Source organism: Equus caballus, chromosome 16 (genome assembly GCF_041296265.1).
Source record: "Equus caballus isolate H_3958 breed thoroughbred chromosome 16, TB-T2T, whole genome shotgun sequence".
Lineage (NCBI taxonomy): Eukaryota > Metazoa > Chordata > Mammalia > Perissodactyla > Equidae > Equus > Equus caballus.
In genome coordinates this window covers 34196658-34206578 of record NC_091699.1, presented here as the reverse complement: position 1 = coordinate 34206578, position 9921 = coordinate 34196658, and the positions used below count along the sequence as shown (strand labels likewise).

At 34.2% G+C, this 9921-nt stretch overlaps 1 long non-coding RNA gene across 1 annotated transcript in view; it reads right to left on the bottom strand.

Moving 5' to 3' along the window:
• Positions 1–1228: 1228 nt before the first annotated feature.
• Positions 1229–9921, bottom strand: part of LOC111768310 (uncharacterized) — a 48473-nt gene continuing 39780 nt past the window's right edge. Inside the window, exon 3 of the long non-coding RNA XR_002800538.2 lies at positions 1229–8799. This is a non-coding gene — a long non-coding RNA (uncharacterized lncRNA). The remainder of the gene's footprint in view (positions 8800–9921) is intronic.

The window sequence follows — 9921 nt, the reverse complement described above, 5'->3', positions numbered from 1 at the left end:
CAATGTGCTGAGATTTTGATACGAATTGCATTAAACCTGTATAAAATTGGGGGAGAATTGACATCATTACTATGTTGAGTCTTCCAGTCTATGAACACAGTATGTCTTTCATTTTTTTTTGCTGAGGAAGATTGGCCCTGAGCTAACATCTGTGCCAAACTTCTTCTATTTTGTATGTGGGTTGCTGTCACAGCATGGCTGATGAATGGTGTAAGTCCACACCTGGGATCTGAACCCAAAGACCCAGGCCGCTGAAGCAGAGCACACTGAACTTAACCACTATGCCATGGGCTGGCCCCATGTCTTTCTATTTATTCAGATCTCTGATTTCTCTCATCAGCATTTTGTGCTTTCAGCGTACAATTCCTCTACATATATTACACAATATTTTTATATTTTGAGTGATTTTAAATGCTATTATATTTTTAATTTCAGTGTCCATGTGTTCAATGTTAGTATATAGAAATAAAATTAATTCTTGTATGTTTATTTTGTATCCTATTACCTTGCTAAACTCACTTATTAGTTCTAGAAGTTTTTTGGTAGAGTCTGAGATTTTCTTTGTAGACAATCATGTCATCTACAAAGAGAGACGATTGTGTTTCTTCCTTTCTGATCTGTATTCCTTTTCTTTCCTTATTGCACTGACTAGAACTACCAGTACCATGTTGCATAAGAGTGATGAGAGTGACCATCCTTGCCTTGTTCCTGATCTTAGGGAGAACAGATTCAGTCTTTCACTATTAAGAATAATGTCAACTGTAGTTTTTTTGTAGATGTTCTTTATTGAGTTGAAGAAGTTCCTTTATTCCTATTTTTCTGAGAGTTTTTGTCATGATAGGTGCTGGGTTTCCTCAATACCTTTCTGCATCAAATAATATGTGATTTTTCTTCTTCAGCCACTGATATTTCAGATTACAGTGATTGGTTTTTGAAGATTGAACCGACCTGCACCCTGGGAATAAACTCCACTTGGTTGTGGTGTATGTTTTTGGAAAATTTTACATTACAAATCCAGTTTCCTTAAATTTTATGGCTATTCAAATGATTTATTTCATATTGAGTGAGTTGTGGTGAGTAGTGTTTCTTGAGGAATTGGTCCATTTCATCTAAGTTGTCATATACATGTGGGTAGAGTTTTGTGTGGTATTTGCTTATTGTTCTTTTGAGATTTGTAGAGTCTGTAGTAATGTGCCTTGTTTTATTCCTATTATTGGTAATTCATGTCTTTTCTCTTTTTTTCTTGTCACTCTTGCTCAAGGATTGCCAATTTTCGATCTTTTTTGATCTTTTCAGATAACCAGCTCTTTTTTTAAAAATATATTTTTCCCAGAGTTGTTTTTCTGTTTTCAATTTCATTGATTCCTGGTCTTACCTTTAATATTTCCTTCCTTCTTACTTTGGGTTTATTTTGCTCTTCTTTTTCTAGGTTCTTGAGTAGGGAACTTAGAATCTTTGAGATTTTTTTCTCTTTATGTACATTTAGTGCTATAAATTTACCTCTCAGCACTGCTTTGGCTGTGTCTAATAAATTTTGATATGCTGTATTTTCATTTTCATTTGGTTATATGTATTTTTAAATTTCTCCTGAGATTTCCTTTTTGACTTATGGATTACTTAAATGTAGAAAAACTCAAAGATTTTTTGAGATTCTCCTAAGTTCGTTTTATTGGTTTCTAGTTTAATTTCATTGTGGTCACAGAACATGCTTTGTATGATTTCAACTCTTTTAAATTTGTTGGTGTTTGTTTTATAGCCCAAGATATACAACATATTGGTGTATGTTCTGTGGGCACTTGAAAAGAATGTATATTCTGCTACTATTGGATGGAGGGTTCTATAAATGTTGATTAGATCCTGCTGGTGGATGGCACGATTGAGTTCTTCTACATCCTTGCTGATTTTCTGTCCAGTTGTCCTATTAATTCTTGAAAGGAATGTTGAAGTCTACAAATATAGTTTTAGATTTGTCTGTTCCTCTTTTGGTTGTATCAGTTTCTGCTTCCCATATTTTTCAGCTTTGTTGGTTGGTGCATACACACCATACACTATGACTCTTTGGTGGATTGAACCTTTATTATTATATAATGTTCTTCTCTGTTTCTGTTAATTTTCTTTGCTCTGAAGTCTACACTATCTGATACTAATATAACCACTCTTGCTTTCTTTGGGTTAATATGTTTGTCATATCTTTTTCCATACTTTTGCGTTAAATCTGCCTATTTTCATTATATTGACAGCAGGTAGTTGGGCCATTTTTTTAAAAAAATTCTCTTTGCCATTCTCTGCCTTTTAATTGGTGTATATAGACCATTTAAATTTAATGTAATTATTTATATGTTAGGGATTAAGTCTGCCATTTTATTTTATTTTTCTGTGTTTTTCACTTCTCTATTTTCTTTTTCTTACCTTTTATGGGTTACTCTAACAGTTTTTAGAATTTCAATTTGATTTTAATAGCTATTTTAACTCTTTTTCTAGTAATTACATTATATATACGTAACTTCTCAGTCTACTGGTGTCATTATACTAGTTTTAAGTGCAGTGTAGAAAACTTATCTCTCTTTATGCCCTATTAGCCTTCCCTGTTTAAAATTGTCTTAAAATAGTTCCTCTCCATATACTTAGAACTATAGTAGACAGTATTACATTTTTTCACTTCCACCATTAAATACAATTTAAAAAACTCAAAAAGAAAGTCTATTGTATTTATCCATATTTTTGTTTATAGTCCTCTTTCTTCTTTCCTGATGTTGTGAATTTCTTTATCATTTTCTTCTGTTTAGAGAACTTTCCTTAGCCATTCTTTAAGAGACAAATTCTCTTTGTTTTCCTAAGAGAATTGTCTTGATGTTCTCTGTATTGCTCAATGGATATAAGGTTCTGAGTCGATGGTTCTTTTCTTTCAGTACTTGAAAAATGTGGTTCCACTTCCTTCTTGCCTCCCTGGTTTCTGATGAGAAACACACTGTTGTTCAAATTGGCTTTCCTCCATCAGTGTCATTTCTCTTTTGCTGATTTCATGATTATTTTTTTATGGTTAGTTTTCAGAAGTTTGCCCATGATGTGTCTTGTGGATTTTAGGAGGTTTATCTCATTTGGAGTTTGCTTAGGTTCTTGAATCTGTAGGTTTATTTGTTTTGCAAATTTAGGAAGTTTTCAGCCATTAATTCTTCGAGTACTCTTTAGCCCTGTCCTTTTTCTCCTCTCCTTTGTGGACTTTGAAACCACAAATGTTATAGTTCCACAGGCTCCTGGGGCTCTGTTCATTTTTTTTCAGAATATTTTCTCTCCATTATTCTGATTGGGTAATTTCCACCATTCTGTCTTCCAGTTCACTGATTCTTTCCTCTGTCCCCTCCATTCTGATGTCAAGCCCATTCGCTGAGTTGTAAAATTTTGGTTAATGTGTTTTTCAGTTCTAAAATTTCCATTTGATTCTTCTTTATATTTTTAATTTTTTTGAGAATTTCTATTTTTTAAATTTGTTTAAATTTTTTTCATGATTGCTCATTGAAGTATTTTTATGATGGCTGCTTTAAATTCCTTATCAGACAATTCTAACATCACTGCCATCTTGGTGTTAACATATGTCGATTGTCTTTTTCTGTTGTTTGAGATCTCCTTGGTTCTTGGTGTGATGAGTGGTCTATGATTAAACATGGATAGTTGGATATTATATTATGAGACTCTGGATTTTATTTAAACGTTTTAAACCTTCTGTTTTAGCTGGCTTCCTCTGACACTATGACCCTCCCCTTCACCTGCCACAAAGACTTTGAGATTCATCCATGCTACTGTGTGTATCAATAGTTCATTCCTTTTTTTTTTTTTTAACAACTGAGAAATATTCCATTGTATGTGTATACCACAGTTTATTTATCCTTTCACTGTTGAAGGAAACCTAGGTTGCTTCAAGTTTTTGGTGATTATGAATAGAGCTGCTACAAACATCAATATTTTGGAGTTTTCAGCAGACAGATCCTATTCATGTTCTACTATATAATATATATATTTGGAGCTATTGTAAGTGGTATTTAAAGAAAAATTAGTTTACAATTTTGCATTGCCAGTATACAGTTTAATTTTCTTATGTTCTTATACTTTGCAACCTTGTTAAACTCTGTTAAAGTTCCCAGAATTTTTGTATAGATTCCTTGGGTTTTTCTACGTAGATAATTACATCATCTGCAAATAAGGACAGTTTTATTTTTTCCTTTCCAATATGTATGCCTTTTTCCCTTTTATTATCTTATTGTATTGGGTCAGACTTTCACTTTGATGTTGAATAGGAGCGGTAAGATTGGACATTGTTAACCTGTTCCTGATCTTAGAGGAAACATTCAGTCTTTCACCATTAAGTATTATTTTGGCTGTAGGTTTTTTTTGTAGATATCTTTATAAATTGAAAAAGTTCTTTTTTGTTCCTAGTTTTCAGATTGTTTTTACAATGTTGAACTTTTTTGTATCAATTAAAATGATCATGTGGTTTTTCTTCTTTAGACTGCTAATATGGTGAATTACAATGATTGATTTTCAAATATTAAACCAGTGTTGTATTCCTGGGATAAACTCCATTTAGTCATGGCATGTTACCATTTTATACAGTGTTGGATTCGATTTGATAATATTTTGTTGGGGATTTTTGCATTTATGTTCTTGATGTCATTCTGTAGTTTTCTATTTTTGGAATTGCTGTTTGGTTTAGTATCAGGTTAATGCTGGTCTGATTAAATGAGAGAACGTGTTCTCTCCTCCTTTATTTTCTGGAAGAGATTGTGTAGCATTGGTGTTATATCTTCAACTGTTTGGTAGAATTTGCCAGTCAAACCACATGGGCCTGGAGATTTCTTTTTTGCAAACTATTTTAAATACAAATTCAATTTCTTTAATAGTTTTAGGACTATTCATATCGTATATTTTATCTTGGGTGAGTTTAGTAGTTTACAGTTTTCAAGAAATTGGCCCATTTCTTCTACATTGTTGAGATTATGTGTAGAGATTTTTTTTTGTAGCCTTCCTTTATCCTTTCAGTGTTTGTGGAGCCTGTAATGATATCCTCATCTTATTCCTGATATTGCTAATTTTTTCTCCTCCCTTTTTTTTCTTTGTCAGGAAATTTAATTTTATTGCTCTTTTGAAAGAACTGGCTTTTGGTTTTATTGTTTTTCTTTGTTATTTTTGTTTTCAATTCATTGGCTACTGCTCTTATCTTTATCTTTTCTTTCGTTTTCCTTGCTTTGGATTTGTTTTCCCCTTTTTTGTTTTTTCAGTTTCTTGTGGTGGAAACAGATAATTGATTTGAGACCTTTCTTCGTTCCTTATATAAGTATTTAATGCTACATATTTCCCTCTAAGGACTGATTTAACTACATCCTACAATTTTTTTAAATGTTTTATTTTCATTTTCTTTCAGTTTGAAATATTTTCTTTCTTTCTTTTTTCTTTTTAAGATTGGCACCTGAGCCAACAACTGTTGCCAATCTTTTTTTTTTTCCTTCTTCTTCTCCCCAAAGCCCCCAGTACATACTTGTATATTTTAGTTGGGAGTGCCTCTAGTTGTGGCATGTGAGATGCTACCTCAGCGTGACCTGATGAGTGGTGCCATGTCTGTGCCCAGGATCTGAACTGGCGTAACCCTGGGCCACCAAAGTGGAGCTCAAAAACTTAACCACTCAGCCATGGGGCCGGCCCCTGAAATATTTTTTAATTTCCCTTGAGACTTCCTCTTTGACCTATGGGTTATTTAGACATGAGTTGTTTAATTTCCAAATGTTTGGAGTATTTTGCTATCTTTCCTTTATTGATTTCTAGCTTAATTTTATGGTCTGAGAACATACTTTATATTTAGTTCTTTTAAATTTGTTAAAGTTTGATTTATAATTCAAGATATAGTCCATCTTGGTGAATTTCCATGTATAGTTGGACAAAATGTGTATTTTGATATAGCTTGGTGGAATGTTCTATAAAAATCAATTAGAGGGGGCCAGCATGTTCATAGCATGCTGAGGCAGCTTTCCACAAGAAGAACTAGGAGGACCTACAACTGGGATATAAACTAGGATATATACAATCTTCCGAAAAAAAAAAATGTCAGCAGCAGAGCAGAAACAGTCCAATGATATCATTAGGGAAAAAAAAAAAAAGAAAAAATCAATTAGATCCAGTTGGTCAATGGTGTTATTGAATTCTACTATATCCTTGCTGATTGTCTGTCTACTAATCCGTCTATGACCAAGAGCGATTTGTTGAAGATTTCAACTATAATTGTGAATTTACCTATTTAGCCTTGCAGTTATGTCAGTACTTTTTTCATGAATTTTGAAAATATGTTATTAGGCACAAAACATTTAAGATTATTAGGTCTTTTTGGCTGCTTGATCCTTTTATCATTATGTAATATCCATTTTTATCCCTGTTTTTATATGTGAAGTCTACTTTGTCTGATATTAATAACACCACTCCAGGTTTCTTTTGATTAGTGTTTTCTTGGTATACCTTCTTCCACTATTTTACTTTTAACCCTCCTATATCATATTTAAAGTGAGTTTCTTGTAGGTAACATATAAGGTCATTTTAAAAAAATCCATTGTGACAATCTCCATCTTTTAATTGGTGTTTTTAGACTGTTTAAATATAATGTACTTACTGATATTTATTACTGCAATTTTATTATTTGTTTCTTATTTTTCTCTGTGTTTTTGTTACTCTATTACCCCCTTCCTGCATTTTGGGAGATTTGAACACTTTTAGCATTCCATTTTAATTTATCTATTATGATTTTGACCATATCTCTTTATATAGCTTTTAAGCCATTGCCCTAATGATTAAAGCATATACATACTGAATGTCACAAAATCCCTTTAGAGGTAGTATTTTACCACTTTATGTGGACTGTAGAATCCTTACCACCATGTACGTCTCATTACATTCCCCCTTGTTACAGCCATGTTATGTGTCATATCTACATACATCAAAAATTCCACATGCAACGTCACAATTTTTGCTTTCAGTCACCAAATATATTCTAAAAAACCCAGCTGAGAATTCTTTATATTTACCCAGATATTTACCATTTATTTTGCTTTTCCTTCATTCCCAATGTTCCAGTTTTTCCTTCTGGTGTATTTTCTCTTCTGGCGAAGAACTTCCTTGGGCAATTCTTCTGGAGCAGATCTGCTGGCAATGGATTCTTTTAGTTTTCCCTCAGTGAGAATATTTTTATGTTACCTTCACTCCTGATGGATTTTTTCACTGGACCTAGAATTCTGAGTCGACAGTTCTTTACTTTTAGCACTTTAAAAATGTTGTGCCACTTTCTTCAGACTGAGAAACCTACAGCCGCTTGACTCATTGTTTCCCTCTAGATAACGTATTGTTTTTCTCTGGCTACTTTCAAGAAATTTTTCTTTTCTTTAATGCAGTAATTTTGTTATGTTTGGTCTTGAATTTCTTTGGGTTTATCCAGTTTCAGTCTTGCCAAGCTTCTTGAATCTGTAGATAAATGTCTTTTGCCAAACTTGGGAAGTTTTCAGCTATTGTTTCTTCAAATATTTATTCAGCACTGCACTCCTCCTTCTCTTCTCCTGGGACTCTTATGACATAGATGTTAGACTTTTTGTTAGTGGTCCATGTATGCTTGAGGCTTTGTTCATTTTTTAGAAATGTTTTTTCTCTCTTGTCCATATTAGATAATTCATATCGATCTGTCTTCAAATTCACTGACTCTTTCCTTTGTCATCTCCAATCTGCTATTTATCCCATACAATGAGCTTTTTATTTTGGTTGTTGCATTTTCCAGTTCTAAAATTTGTTTGGTTCTTCATTACATTTTCTATTTCTTTGTTGAGACATTCTATTTTTTAATTAATTAATTAATTAATTAATTAATTATTTTGAGGAAGATCAGCCCTGAGCTAACATTTGCTGCCAATACTCCTCTTTCTGCTGAGGAAGACTGGCCCTAAGCTAATATCCATGCCCATCTTCCTCTACTTTATATGTGGGATGCCTACCACAGCATGGCTTGCCAAGTGGTGCTATGTCCACACCTGGGATCAGAACCGGTGAACTGCAGGCCACTGAAGTAGAACGTGCGCACTTAAGCACTGCGCCACTGGGCTGGCCCCTAATTTATCTTAAGTGTGTTTGTGATTGCTTGTTGGAGCACTGATATAACAGGTGCTGTAAAGTCTGTCAGATAATTCCAATATCTGTGTCATTGTGGTATTGATGTCAGTTGATTGCCTTTCCCATGCAGTTTGAAGTTTCTTTCATTCTTTGCATGCCTAGTAATTTGGATTATATTCTGAACATTTTGACTATTACATTATAAAACTCTGTGTCTCACTTAAATTTGATGAAAATTCTGGATATTTTTGTTTTAACAGTCAATCACACTGGTTAGATTCAGACCACAAATTCCAACCTATGGGCACTGTTTCCAATGTCATTTCAATTTTCAAAGCCTTTTCAGTGTTATTAGGATCTGTCCCACATGTGTGTCACTCAGTGGTTAGTTTGGGACCTTGGCTGTGGTCTATCTGTTAGTTCAGTTCTCATGGTCTTTCATAGTCTTTGGTCTGCTGATTAGAATCAGATTCATGCATACAGAGCTCAGGGTGAGCCCATGTATTCATAAATAACTTTATGGAGTTGCTTTCTTGAGTTCCTCCTCTGCAATTCCTCTGGTACTTCTCAGTTCCCTGGGGCTCCTCTTCTTGGCACCCTGGCCTGATAGTTGGGGCTTTAGTTACCCTCTCTCTCATGCACATCTGTAACTGCACCCATGTCTGGACCCTAGAAGTAAAAGTACAGAGAAAGAATTAAATGAAATGGAGGGTTTGCCCCACTCTCTTGGGATCACATCTCTACCTGTTGGAAGAAAGGCTCCTTTCCCTCAGAGTTTTGGCTCCTGCTAGCTCCAGTTGCTGTTTCTGTCACTGCCACTAGGGCATTACTTGGAGGACAGGGTGGGAGAGAGCTAAGAGAAGAAAAAAAAAGGTAAAACAGGGGATTTCCACACTATTTCAGAGTCGTAGGAGCTCCTTTTCCCCTCTTCTCAAGCCCAGACTACAAGACTCCTCTTGGAGCAACGTCTGCACCTCAGTGTTCTCTTTGGGGTTTTAGACTGCATTGTATTCAGGGATACTGGGAGGGACAAAGGATAAACTCACAACCATTTTGGTGGTACTTCAAATTCTAGTCTTCTTCCCCAATCCACCTGCTACGAATTATTTTTCAAAGTCCTCAAATGATTGCTTTACGCAGTCTGTCCAGATTTTATAGTTGTATTCAATGGGAGATACAGCATGGGGCATGCCTAGTCCATCTTACTTGGAACAAGAACCTTAAAACATGCATTTTTTAATTCATTTAACTCTTATCATAAAAAGCCTTACACCATACTTTGAGAATCACCAGTCAAAAGCAAGTTGCCTCAATTTCCTATTTTTTCTAAGAAGAGAACATTACATGTTTATCAGTCTTTTAGTCACGACACAGGCACCATTAATTAAAAATGTGACTTAAGGTCTTCGATTCTCTAAGCAATTTAAAAAAACTGTATACCTGGATGATATTACTTTAGCTCTTGGTTGAAACATACTCAAGACAGTGATTAAAAACAGACTTTGGTTTTTATCCAAAGTTGAGAAAAGAAAAAGTAATCTAAAGTTTGCTTTGTTATCTTTTGCATCTCTACTTTGGAAGACATTGTCCATTTTGTTCAACACTGTTTAAATAAAACATTCCTCTTTGAATTTCATATAAAGAAAAGGTTCATCACTTCTTATGAACTCGCATGCTTTTTATATGACTTAGGTTTTCTTTTTGTGCTGCCTTTCATGAATATCAGAACCTCATATACTCTTTGTCCAATTTCACTGGCTCTCCTTAGCTAGGTTTCTTGGAACAACTGTT